This window comes from Brachionichthys hirsutus, chromosome 7 (genome assembly GCF_040956055.1).
Source record: "Brachionichthys hirsutus isolate HB-005 chromosome 7, CSIRO-AGI_Bhir_v1, whole genome shotgun sequence".
Taxonomy (NCBI): domain Eukaryota; kingdom Metazoa; phylum Chordata; class Actinopteri; order Lophiiformes; family Brachionichthyidae; genus Brachionichthys; species Brachionichthys hirsutus.
In genome coordinates, this window is record NC_090903.1 from 16,131,571 (window position 1) to 16,144,075 (window position 12,505).

The window sequence follows — 12,505 nt, forward strand, 5'->3', positions numbered from 1 at the left end:
CCAGAACCGACAGCCTGATCGGGTTTACATTCTTCACCCAGAACCGACAGCCTGATCGGGTTTACATTCTTCAGCCAGAACCGACAGCCTGATCGGGTTTACATTCTTCACCCAGAACCGACAGCCTGATCGGGTTTACAGTCTTCAGCCAGAACCGACAGCCTGATCGGGTTTACATTCTTCACCCAGAACCGACAGCCTGATCGGGTTTACATTCTTCACCCAGAACCGACAGCCTGATCGGGTTTACATTCTTCACCCAGAACCGACAGCCTGATCGGGTTTACATTCTTCACCCAGAACCGACAGCCTGATCGGGTTTACATTCTTCACCCAGAACCGACAGCCTGATCGGGTTTACATTCTTCACCCAGAACCGACAGCCTGATCGGGTTTACATTCTTCACTCGGCCAAAGACACTTCTCAAAGGAAACGTGAACGTTTTCCCTAAGAAAGTGAGAAGTGTGTAAAAGTATTGCTGAAGTTGTCAATGGTGATTAATCTGGGCCGAGCCCAGAACCAGCAGGAGGAACCGGCTGGGATGAAGAGCGCTCAACCCATTAAAGGCACAGTTCACGGTTTAAGGAGTTAATGACGTTTACTTGTTCTTGTTCTCCAGGACATTTGAGTTTGTGTCATATCTCTAAATCTGTCCCTCGATCATTTCATCCATCGATCCGTAAGTCCAGAGTAATTATACACAATGATGCGTTATGTTAAACTGGGTTCAACCGGGACACCGTGATGGGCGGAGCCTCAGTGCTCCCTGTTAAACTGCATTATGCTGCTCATCCTGCACAACAGGAAGTACTCCCCGGAATGATCTCCTCCCTGTCCTGTGATTGTCTGGATCTCCACTGGATCCGAAGCCCAACTGACGACAGCACGTCCTGCACGTCATTTGGCTGCAGCGTCCCTGCTGTGCAGCCGCTGAACTGCTGCAGTACCCGCAGCACGCAGCAGGAGGCAAACGACTCGTCTCACCAGAAGACATCAAAAGCTTCAGACCTGCTTGTGAAACTCAAAGGCGTGAATCTAAGAATGGATGAGAGGCGGCCTGAGCCTTCTAATTAGCACCTTAGCCGTTAATTAAAAGAAAGCAGGAAGGGATTGAATGCATGCATGTGTGTGTGTGTGTGTGCGTGTGTGCGTGTGCGCGTGTGCGTGTGCGTGGCATCACGAGGCTCTCAGAAGCGGCAGGAAGCAGCGGATAAATATAAACATGCCGCTTGGAGGATGATGAATTTCTGCAAAAGGAAGTGTGCACGTGTGTGCTGGTGCACAAAGAACCACACACACGCACACATTACACAATGTGTGTGTGTGTGTGTGCTGGTGCACAAAGAACCACACACACACACACATTACACAATGTGTGAGGAAAGAACGCGTCCCACTTAAGCAGCGGCGCTATCCGTGTGCAGGAAAACATCGTGCTGTGACCTTTGCTTGATATTCAAGGTTATTCTAACGTGTCACGAACACGCGGCCCCGCCCTTCACGGTGGAACCAGGACGTCCTGTTTGCACGTAAAGGCGTCTCACGGTTTAATCCAAGTCAGATTGTGTTTCCTTGAAAATGCAAAACTGGCAGCTACACAACAGAACAACAGAGAGGCGACAAGCGCCTTGCTCAAGGGTTCCTCGGGGAAACGCAGGCTCTCTCCTGTCAGGCTGCTAATTAAGCTACATGCTACGATCACGAGTTCTACACCAGTTAAAGCCCTTGTTTTAATGGGAGGACTGGGAATCATCCGGCGTCCCGTACCACTGATTGAGCTCCTAATTGGAACGCGGCCCCAGAGACAAGGTGCCGCCGCCTCCGACTGTTGCACGGCTGAATCCCGGAAGGAGGGCATTGATCCCATCCCGAAGTATGATTGAAATATAATATTGAGGTAGTCTCCGGCGTCGAGCAAAGGATCAGACGAGCGCTTCTCCCCGTCTCCTTGTCAGGACGCCGTCCTTTAAACGCAGTTTAATGGCGTGCAGTCGGGCAGCAGCAGTGCGTTGGTGCTGGGGCCGTGATGGCCAATCGGCTTTCAGCAAGCCGCCCAACACATAACAGGTAAACCGTTGTTTGTGTCAGGGTGTGAGCCCGATGCTCCGGGACAATCCCAGCAGCAGCGGAGCGTTGATCTGGAACACGTCGGCCGAATCGCCGGCTTGCCCCGATGAGTAACGAGCGACATTCATTGTTGAGTATAGAGTGGCTGTGATCGATTGATCCGTAGAGGGAGCAGAAACATTCCGCTGCAACAACAGGCAACTCGGCGCAGCGTCGCATTGGATGCATGGAGGCGACTCGGTGCAACATCGCATTGGATGCATGGAGGCCACTCGGCGCAGCGTCGCATTGGATGCATGGAGGCGACTCGGTGCAACATCGCATTGGATGCATGGAGGCCACTTGGCGCAGCGTCGCATTGGATGCATGGAGGCGACTGTCAGGTTTGTGACACTGTAAAAGAGAGAAAATCAGAACCAAGCCCCAAAGATTCAACCCAATAACTTAATTTACTTGCGGTAAGAAACGAGACTAGTATTCTTTCTTTCAGCAAGGGAGAATGGAGCTGCTCTCTAGCCGTGCCAGCCACCCTCCCAGCAAGGGAGAGTGGCTGCTGCTAGCTTCGTCCTCGATTCTCAGAGAAACAGCTCCACTCCAGCTGGTTTTATTAGCAGATAAGAATGTGTACGCGCGTAAATCACCCAGACATGAAGACTCCAACCTTGAGCAGATAGCACTTCCAGACAACACAAAGTGTTCACTTCTTCAGTCTAGTCAGCATATAACAGATCTACGATTGTCACATACTTTATGAATATCTTGAGTAAGATTATGAAGGATAAATGGCCTTAAAAGAACCCTGACATAACTACTGCTACTCATTGGTGAATTAATGACAAACACATTCGCAGATTTATCTAACAATTCCCCCCTTTTTATCATTAATGAACACATAAACATAACATCATGTGATGTCAACTCAACTTCAAATGGCATTCTCATTCTCAAGTATCTATACGGGACGGATCAGGTTCCGTAAGATCCGTACCTGCAATAGCAACTTGCAAACAATAGGCAGTGATTTTTTAATGCAAGGGAAAACATACGCACACATGATACTTTGAATAATTGACCTTTACCCATGTCAAAATCACTTATTAGCAGTGTGTGTGAAAGCATAGAACCTCAAGTTTATTTTAATCACAGTTTATATTGCCCAGTACGGTAGGTGAGACTGCTTTAGCTTGTTCTGTCACACTACAAAAGCTGAAACACCAGCAAAGGGACCCCGAGGGGTAACGACAGTCTGAAGTTGGTGCACGGTGGAGTGATGCGTTTTCATTCACCAATCACTCTTTTCTTCGATCAGGAGTGTGTGTTGAGGGGTCGGTGGAGTGATGCGTTTTTATTCACCAATCACCCTTTTCTTCTGGCACAGCTTCTTCGGTCAGGAGTGTGTGTTGAGGAGTCGACTGACAGGTTCTTCTATTAGACTATGGTGGCGTTCATCTATGGCCTACAGCAGGTGGTTACTAGCACGCACTGCTGGAGCAGCTAAAAATGTTTGCTAACAATGTTACTTGTCATCCAGTGAGGTTCTGCATCTGCGCAGTGTCGCTCGGGATCGGAGGTGTGATCTTTTGAGTGCGAGGGTTACTCACACGTTGCACCGGACACCGTTGTTAGTTGTGGTAGCACCTGCAGTGGGTGGCGTGCATCCCAGTTGCTCCTTCGGCGACCTTTTCAGCCGTGTGGGTCATCAGCTGAACTCGGAAGGAATCCCGCCACCGTTGGTGTTCCCAGGACTCGTTGGGTGTTCTTTACCCGCACAAAGTCTCTGGGTCCGATGTTCGGGCAGGTGCATCTGCTGCTGCTGCTGCTGCTAGATGACACGACCTCTCTTTGGTCTCTCAGTACCTGCGTCAGATTTATCATGCAGTATTGGGTCAGTGCATCATCACACAGTGTGCTTGGCCAAAGGAACCAGTCCAGTGTTTGGAGGTCGTCCAACCACCACCTCACTTGTTGACGACAGATTATGCTGTGGGTTAGGGTTAGAAGGTAAACATTTAATCCAGGATAATTCCAACATAATTTCGTTCATCTGGCTTTCAGAGTGTGGGGTTGTTTCATTCTGCAGCGCCACCAGAATGCGTCTGGTAACTGCAGTGTGTCTTCATTTCCAACTTGAGTCTGTCACTGAGTTCTGAAAGTATTTTGTTAGCAACACACGAATCATTATTGAACCATTGTCAGAGAAAATCATCTTCTCCATCGCTGAAGCACTTTGTTTCTTTGTGCTTCAACCAAATTCGAAAGCAAGGTGAGCGTTCCACCAAGTCCATCATCAGATGCTGACAACGTCTCTGAGGTAGACGAGCACGTTAATGGAAAAGTCAATTGAAAAGTCAATGGAAAAGTCATTGGACGCGTCCGTCCAACATTATGTCATGCAATCAAAATTAAACACACATCAAAATCATATTTTTGTGTATATATATTCTTTTTGTTTTTTGGAACCAATGAGACTGAGAATAGCAACATCTCCTCCCCTTTGACACATGGTCAAACCCATGAGTCAACTGAATCTCTTCTCTGTGCAAAAGTAAAAGTACCCAATTAATGCACTTGTGAAATTGAGAAAGGATGAACAAACAGGAAATAATAAACATCAAACAAAGACGGTGCTTTGAGATCCTTCAGAATGGGAGACGCCATTCTCTCGTCAGGGGCGGACCAATCGTCCTCAAGGGCGCCCAGCGCGGGCCCCCAAATCCAGATTTCTTGCCAGTGAAGAAAGTTTTGACAAATATAGGTTGCTGAGGAGTCAGGCATACACAATTAAAAACAATCTATTGTCATAATAGAGTCTCTTTAAGGAATGCAGATTCAAAGGCTTCATCTCTGCTCAGGAACATGAGCTGTAGAATGCAATAAATGTGATGTCACTACATCATGAGTTGATGAAACCTGCTGTTACATCGAGTCCATTAAAAATCCCCATTGTTGTGCAGTGATCAGTTATACACGTACATCATGGCGCATGCGCGGAATGGCAACGCCATTGGAATCACAAAAGAAGAGTAATTTCAAAGAAGGCGTCATGAAATCTTGACCAAGCAAAAATTATCAGAACATAAAGAAGAAATCTAAAACATGTATCCGCAATAGTCTGTGTCCCTTTAACAGGCCTAGATAGAGGCTTTGCATCATTAAGTTTAAACATCAGTTGAGCTGTGTGTGTGTTTGTGTTTGCATCTCACGTGAACCGGAGGGCGATCCGTCAGTCAGTCAATCCGAGCCAGCCACAGAGAAGGAGGGACCCCCCCGCCCCCTCGTCCACGACACCGCTGTTGATGACCCCGTATCTTCCGTCGGTCCCTCAGTGGTTCCGGTCACTCCCTCATCCAGCGTCCCCTCTGTTCACAATTGAAGCATCCGTCTGGTCCTCGTTCCTCCACTCATTCGTGACGATGTCTCCCACGGGACGTCCTCTCACGGGAGGCACGCTGCCTTGAGACATCGAGCGTTGCATGCTCTTTGGAGGAAAGTCTTTTTCTTCTTCTTTCTTCTTCTTAGCATGTTTGACGTGGTGCATTCAATCGGTCAGTCTGTTGTTAGCCCCACATATCATGCTCGAGTGAGCAGTGTGGGCTGGTGGGGGGGGCATTGGACCCTCAGTGGAGTGCACCCTGAGGTGGACGGGGACCTCTGGTCTGATGGTGATGGTGGTTGATGTCTTCTGGTCGTGGACGGTGGGAGGAGGCACCCAACCCTCAGTGGCTGGAACAGAGTGACCCGCGGGGGCCAAACTCCAGCACAGTGGAGCAGTTTGTGGAGCAAAGGAAAACAATTAGTTCCTGCATATTGTATTATCATATTACATCAATCAACTTGAACCTCTGAGCTTAGCATGCTATCATCTTTTGTAACATAGACCTGAGACATGTTAAAGCGAAGGAAGCAAACAGTAGGAGAATAGCACTCATAACACTCACAGGAGTAATGGCTTCCAACAGAATACTATTTTTTTTTTATAATGATTAAAGGCACAAAGACATCTGTGCCACTATCCCTCCTCTTGAGGCGTGGCAACGCCCACGGCTCAATATTGATGCCCATATGTAGACAGATTTAGGCAGACGTAAATGTCCTAGTTGATGTCATTGCTATCAGTGACCTGGTAGTGTATGTACCTTTTAAAAAAATAAGAGGAATTTACCCATCTGCACCTCCACTCGGGAGGGGCATGAATAAAAAATGTAGCGCCCCACCGTTGTTGTCCGCCCACGTAACCAAAGTCAAACCCAGACTAAATGCAAGAGAGAGAGGTGTTTAGAGTTAACTACAGTAAAATAGCCAAAGTCTGGTGAAGTTATTGATGACTTCAGAGCAGGACTAGAAAGAAATGTTTAAACAGAACAGTGATGTTAATAATGAATGAGCTCCATCTCAAAAACAAAACCTTTAACCCAGAAATCAATAACAGAACAACAGGATGCTGCTCATAAGCTTTGTGTTTTAACGTGTATTGCTGCTGTTTGAGCTCATATCTCTTTTCTAATTTTGGTTTAGTAGAAAGGTTATTTATTCTATCTTAAATACCTTTCCTGCTATATAGAATTCCATACGTGACGTAACTCAGAGAGAATCCCCCTAATGGGGTGAAGTGCAACTCCCGAGATGCAATCTTCTAGAGCAAACCTTTGTTTGCTCCGGCTTCTCGCTCGGTGTCCTAACACAGAGTTGCATATCGTTTTAGACCCTCCAGTCTGGTCACCACTAACCTTCATGAATGAGTTCACAAAGTCTTCCCCAGTGACGGTCTTGCGTTGACACCGTGAGGTTCCAGACCGTCCAGCCGTGCAGTGATCCCATGAGGTCTCAGGCTGTTTTACTGTTACAACTTTGACTCATTCCGTTCATCCACATGAAACATTTATTCACAGACACGTACATACAGGGTTTTAAGTCTAGACTTTAACAACAACAAGCAGATCTGTACTTTATTTTTATTTAGCAACACCAACTTTGTATGCTTTAATTTATTCCAGGCCTTTACATCCGCATTTAATTATTATTATGGCCCCTAAATTTAATGACGTCGTTTGTATGCACTGCTCAATAGGATCGTACCGGAACCCTACTAGCTTCCTTTTAAACAAGACTGTATTGATCAACTGATCAGGTACTGCGCAATAGGACCGCTGCTACCCCTATTCGCTCGTCTTCAGCGCGATGAGAAACATCTCCATCCGCTATGAGGTCTCCCTTATGGAGCCTCCTTCTCGCGGAAACCTCTGCGTTAGGGCTAATCCCTACCCGCTTTCCCGAGGAACTTAAGAAACATTACTGTTTCAGCGCGATGAGAAACATCTCCATCCGCCTTCTCGCGGAAACCTCTACGTTAGGGCTAGCTAAGCCCTACCCGCTTTCCCGAGGAATAAGAAAAAGGGTGTCTTACCTGCAGGCTGGTCTGCTCTCGTTCGGATCCCGTCAACCCGATCCCCAGGGACTGGCACGCAAAGGATTGGCCCCGGAAAAGGGTCTTAGTGAATTAGAGTGTGCACCCTCTAATCAATTCTTCCAAGCCAGCCCACTGCAGACGGGTGTATGGGATCCTGCCGACAACGCCAATTAATGTCAGGTTTGTGACACTGTAAAAGAGAGAAAATCAGAACCAAGCCCCAAAGATTCAACCCAATAACTTAATTTACTTGCGGTAAGAAACGAGACTAGTATTCTTTCTTTCAGCAAGGGAGAATGGAGCTGCTCTCTAGCCGTGCCAGCCACCCTCCCAGCAAGGGAGAGTGGCTGCTGCTAGCTTCGTCCTCGATTCTCAGAGAAACAGCTCCACTCCAGCTGGTTTTATTAGCAGATAAGAATGTGTACGCGCGTAAATCACCCAGACATGAAGACTCCAACCTTGAGCAGATAGCACTTCCAGACAACACAAAGTGTTCACTTCTTCAGTCTAGTCAGCATATAACAGATCTACGATTGTCACATACTTTATGAATATCTTGAGTAAGATTATGAAGGATAAATGGCCTTAAAAGAACCCTGACATAACTACTGCTACTCATTGGTGAATTAATGACAAACACATTCGCAGATTTATCTAACAGCGACTCGGTGCAACATCGCATTGGATGCATGGAGGCCACTTGGCGCAGCGTCGCATTGGATGCATGGAGGCCACTTGGCGCAGCGTCGCATTGGATGCATGGAGGCGACTTGGTGCAGCGTCGAATTGGATGCATGGAGGCAACTCGGTGCAGCGTCGCATTGGATGCATGGAAGCCACTCGGCGCAGCGTCGCATTGGATGCATGGAGGCCACTCGGCGCAGCGTCGCATTGGATGCATGGAGGCCACTCAGCGCAGCGTCGCATTGGATGCATGGAGGCGACTTGGTGCAGCGTCGCATTGGATGCAACTCGGTGCAGCGTCGCATTGGATGCATGGAGGCGACTCAGTGCAGCGTCGCATTGGATGCATGGAGGCGACTCGGTGCAGCGTCGCATTGGATGCATGGAGGCCACTTGGCGCAGCGTCGCATTGGATGCATGGAGGCGACTCGGTGCAACATCGCATTGGATGCATGGAGGCCACTTGGCGCAGCGTCGCATTGGATGCATGGAGGCGACTCGGTGCAGCATCGCATTGGATGCATGGAGGCCACTTGGCGCAGCGTCGCATTGGATGCATGGAGGCGACTCGGTGCAACATCGCATTGGATGCATGGAGGCCACTTGGCGCAGCGTCGCATTGAATGCATGGAGGCGACTCGGTGCAGCATCGCATTGGATGCATGGAGGCCACTTGGCGCAGCGTCGCATTGGATGCATGGAGGCGACTCGGTGCAGCGTCGAATTGGATGCATGGAGGCAACTCGGTGCAGCGTCGCATTGGATGCATGGAAGCCACTCGGCGCAGCGTCGCATTGGATGCATGGAGGCCACTCGGCGCAGCGTCGCATTGGATGCATGGAGGCCACTCAGCGCAGCGTCGCATTGGATGCATGGAGGCGACTTGGTGCAGCGTCGCATTGGATGCAACTCGGTGCAGCGTCGCATTGGATGCATGGAGGCGACTTGGTGCAGCGTCGCATTGGATGCAACTCGGTGCAGCGTCGCATTGGATGCATGGAGGCGACTCAGTGCAGCGTCGCATTGGATGCATGGAGGCGACTCGGTGCAGCGTCGAATTGGATGCATGGAGGCAACTCGGTGCAGCGTCGCATTGGATGCATGGAAGCCACTCGGCGCAGCGTCGCATTGGATGCATGGAGGCCACTCGGCGCAGCGTCGCATTGGATGCATGGAGGCCACTCAGCGCAGCGTCGCATTGGATGCATGGAGGCGACTTGGTGCAGCGTCGCATTGGATGCAACTCGGTGCAGCGTCGCATTGGATGCATGGAGGCGACTCAGTGCAGCGTCGCATTGGATGCATGGAGGCGACTCGGTGCAGCGTCGCATTGGATGCATGGAGGCGACTCGGTGCAGCGTCGCATTGGATGCATGGAGTCCTAATGCGATCCAATAAGCCTGTTTGGCTTGAACAGCAACTTTCTGCTCGGGGGTTTAATGAGATCAAAGGATCCCAGAGATGATTACTTTCTACTTCAATGACATGACGCATCTCTCACCGCTGCGCCTCCAATCAGAAGATTGAAATGAAACCCGAGGAAGGTCCGAGGCGAGGCGACTAAAACGCAATCAGGGCGCCGCATGGAGGGCATGGAACTGAGCGCCGCTTGTATGTGTGTCTGCGCACGCCACGGCATGTTGGCGTTTCATGAAGACGCCGTCAAACCGACGCTTCTCTCAAACTCAGCTCCACCTTCCACCGGGTGGAGCTAGAGGGGCAGGAGGGCAAGAACTAATAACAGCTGACACCAAACGATGTCCCAAAATGTGGAAATGGAAATCCTGCCTGTCATTAGATTAAAGCATTAAGTCTTTGGTGGGGGGTCTCTGTGTGAGATAAGTGTCCCCCCCTAGGAGCGTCCAGTCTCTCGTCACCCCCGCTCACGGAGAGATGACATTTCATTCAGCCTCCTCTCTCCTTGTTGAAGCCACTTATCTCTATATCTAATAGCCCCCCCCCCGGTGGCGTTCAGAAATCTCCTCTTGCATCTGAATGTTAAAAAAGGAGGTGCTGAGGTACTTACACCAATTAAATGAGCTGTTATCTCTGCTGGCGATAAGCGAGTCGTGCTTTTCATCCTCCCCCGCCACCACGCTTGGCAGCAGAGTATTTATGTAAATGGCCCCCACCATAAAGAACCGCTCTCCCGCCCACCGCGTGCTTTACCTGACCTGCTGCAGGCGTCTGGCAGATAACGCCATGGAGGGAGTGGAGATACCACGGGAGTGACGGCTTTATCACGGCCTCATGAGAGGGGGGGCAGAGCTCAGCCGGAATAAGCAGCAGTTCCACGAAGGCTCTGACCTTTGGATGGAATGAAGTCGCAGCGAAGTCCGTCATGGTAATCAGATAATCCAACTTGCCCCCGTTTGGCCCCCATGTGGGGCTTCCTTGTGTTCCTGTGTCACTTTGCACTGATCCCGTTGGGGGGCACCGGCTAAGATGATTATACCTCACTAAATGACGAGGGGGGGTCCGACTGAAAGAAGGAACTCTGAATGCCGGATCAGACTTTCACACGTCGCCTCGCCTTCACAGGGAGACACAAAATGCATCGTTTTAGTTTTGCTGCAACGAGAGATTCACAATTCAAACGTCGGAATCGTCGTCTTGCTGTCTGACATCTCAAATTTCATCTGTTAACGTATGATCTGATTTCGCCTCAAGCAATGAAACGTGTTGTGTCGGCATCACGCGCTCATGTGAAGCTCATTTACCTTCAAGGCGATATGGAATATCATCAATACGGAAGTTCAAGGCAATCAAAACATGAATGATTAGTGGTGATGAAGACTTGGGCACGCCATGTCCTCAAAATCACCACAGGACTATTCTTATTCCAGCAGAAGCAAAACGTTTCTATAACTGGTCATAATTAGCATTCTGCAGTCGTAACGTGTCGGGTGACACCATTTGAAAGCAAATATTGTGATTTCAAGTCGTCCCGCTAACGAGGAGAGGAACGCCGCCGAGCAGCTGACAGAGGAGGAAGTGATCTGCATTCATTGATAAAGCGACGCTTTCTGCTGCCGCACTCTGAGCGAACCCTCAAAGAATGCAGGATGGCTTTCTGCAAAGCAAATCACGGTGAGCTACTATTTATAACCGCGTATTTCACATTTTACACGAGACTGACTCTTAAAGCAAATTCAGGATGAACCATTCCTCATCTCTTGCTCTGGAAACACACCTCCAGGCTTCCCTACCTGCTTCCTGCAGCCCGAGATCCCTGCATTCTACAGTTATAGCTTTATGCCGGCTTAAAATACGAATAAGGCAAGTGACACTCTACTTGCAGTTCCCAACTTGGTCCACTAGTGGGAGCATTTATTGGTCCAGGCTTTCTGATCGGTGTTAATTTTCAATCTGGTGCATGTGAATGGGTATTATTAATAAATAGTAATGTGAATGGGTATTATTAATAAATAGTAATGTGAATGGGTATTACTATGAATAAATAGTAATGTGAATGGGTATTATTAATAAATAGTAATGTGAATGGGTATTATTAATAAATAGTAATGTGAATGGGTATTATTAATAAATAGTAATGTGAATGGGTATTATTATGAATAAATAGTAATGTGAATGGGTATTATTATGAATAAATAGTAATGTGAATGGGTATTACTATGAATAAATAGTACCGTATTTTTTGGATTATACGTCGCTCCGGATTGTAGGTCGCACCAGCCAAAAAATGCATAATTAAGAAGAAAAAACCATATATAGGTCGCACTGGAGGATAAGTCGCATTTTTGGGGAAAATTTATTTGATACAATCCAACACCAAACAACATATAGCACAAAGAACATGCTAACACGTTTACCAAAATATCAGGTTTTACTCCGAATCACGAAATCCAAGGAAATCTTCATCCTCGGTGTCACTTTTGAACAACTCCCCCAACTCGGCAGGTAGACAAGACGCCGCTTCCTCTTCTACGTCGCTTACATCAGACTCGTCGTCAGTTGCAGTTCCAATTATTCCAGCCTTTCTGAATCCCGACAGGATGGTTGCGGTTGTCACTGAAGCCCATGCTTTGTCGATCCATTCAATGACTTCCAGGAAAGTTGCATGGCGCATTCTCCCGGTTGCCGTGAAGCTGTGCTCTCCATCCGTCATCCACTGCTCCCACAGGTTACGCAAAACTGACTTAAAGCTCCTATTCACGGAGATATCAAGTGGCTGGAGTATTTTGGTTAAGCCTCCAGGGATGATGGCAGGTATGGAGTTGAAAACTTTTAATTTATTTTTTAACTGTGGTGTGATGTGCGCTCTCATGCTATCCATCACAAGCAGAGCTTTGCGTGCTCTAAAGAAGCCATCCGGTCGCTTATTG

The 12,505-nt window shown here is 48.5% G+C and overlaps 1 protein-coding gene across 1 annotated transcript in view; it reads right to left on the reverse strand.

Moving 5' to 3' along the window:
- LOC137895514 (pro-neuregulin-3, membrane-bound isoform) overlaps positions 1 to 12,505 on the reverse strand; it is a 93,471-nt gene that overhangs the window by 18,585 nt on the left and 62,381 nt on the right.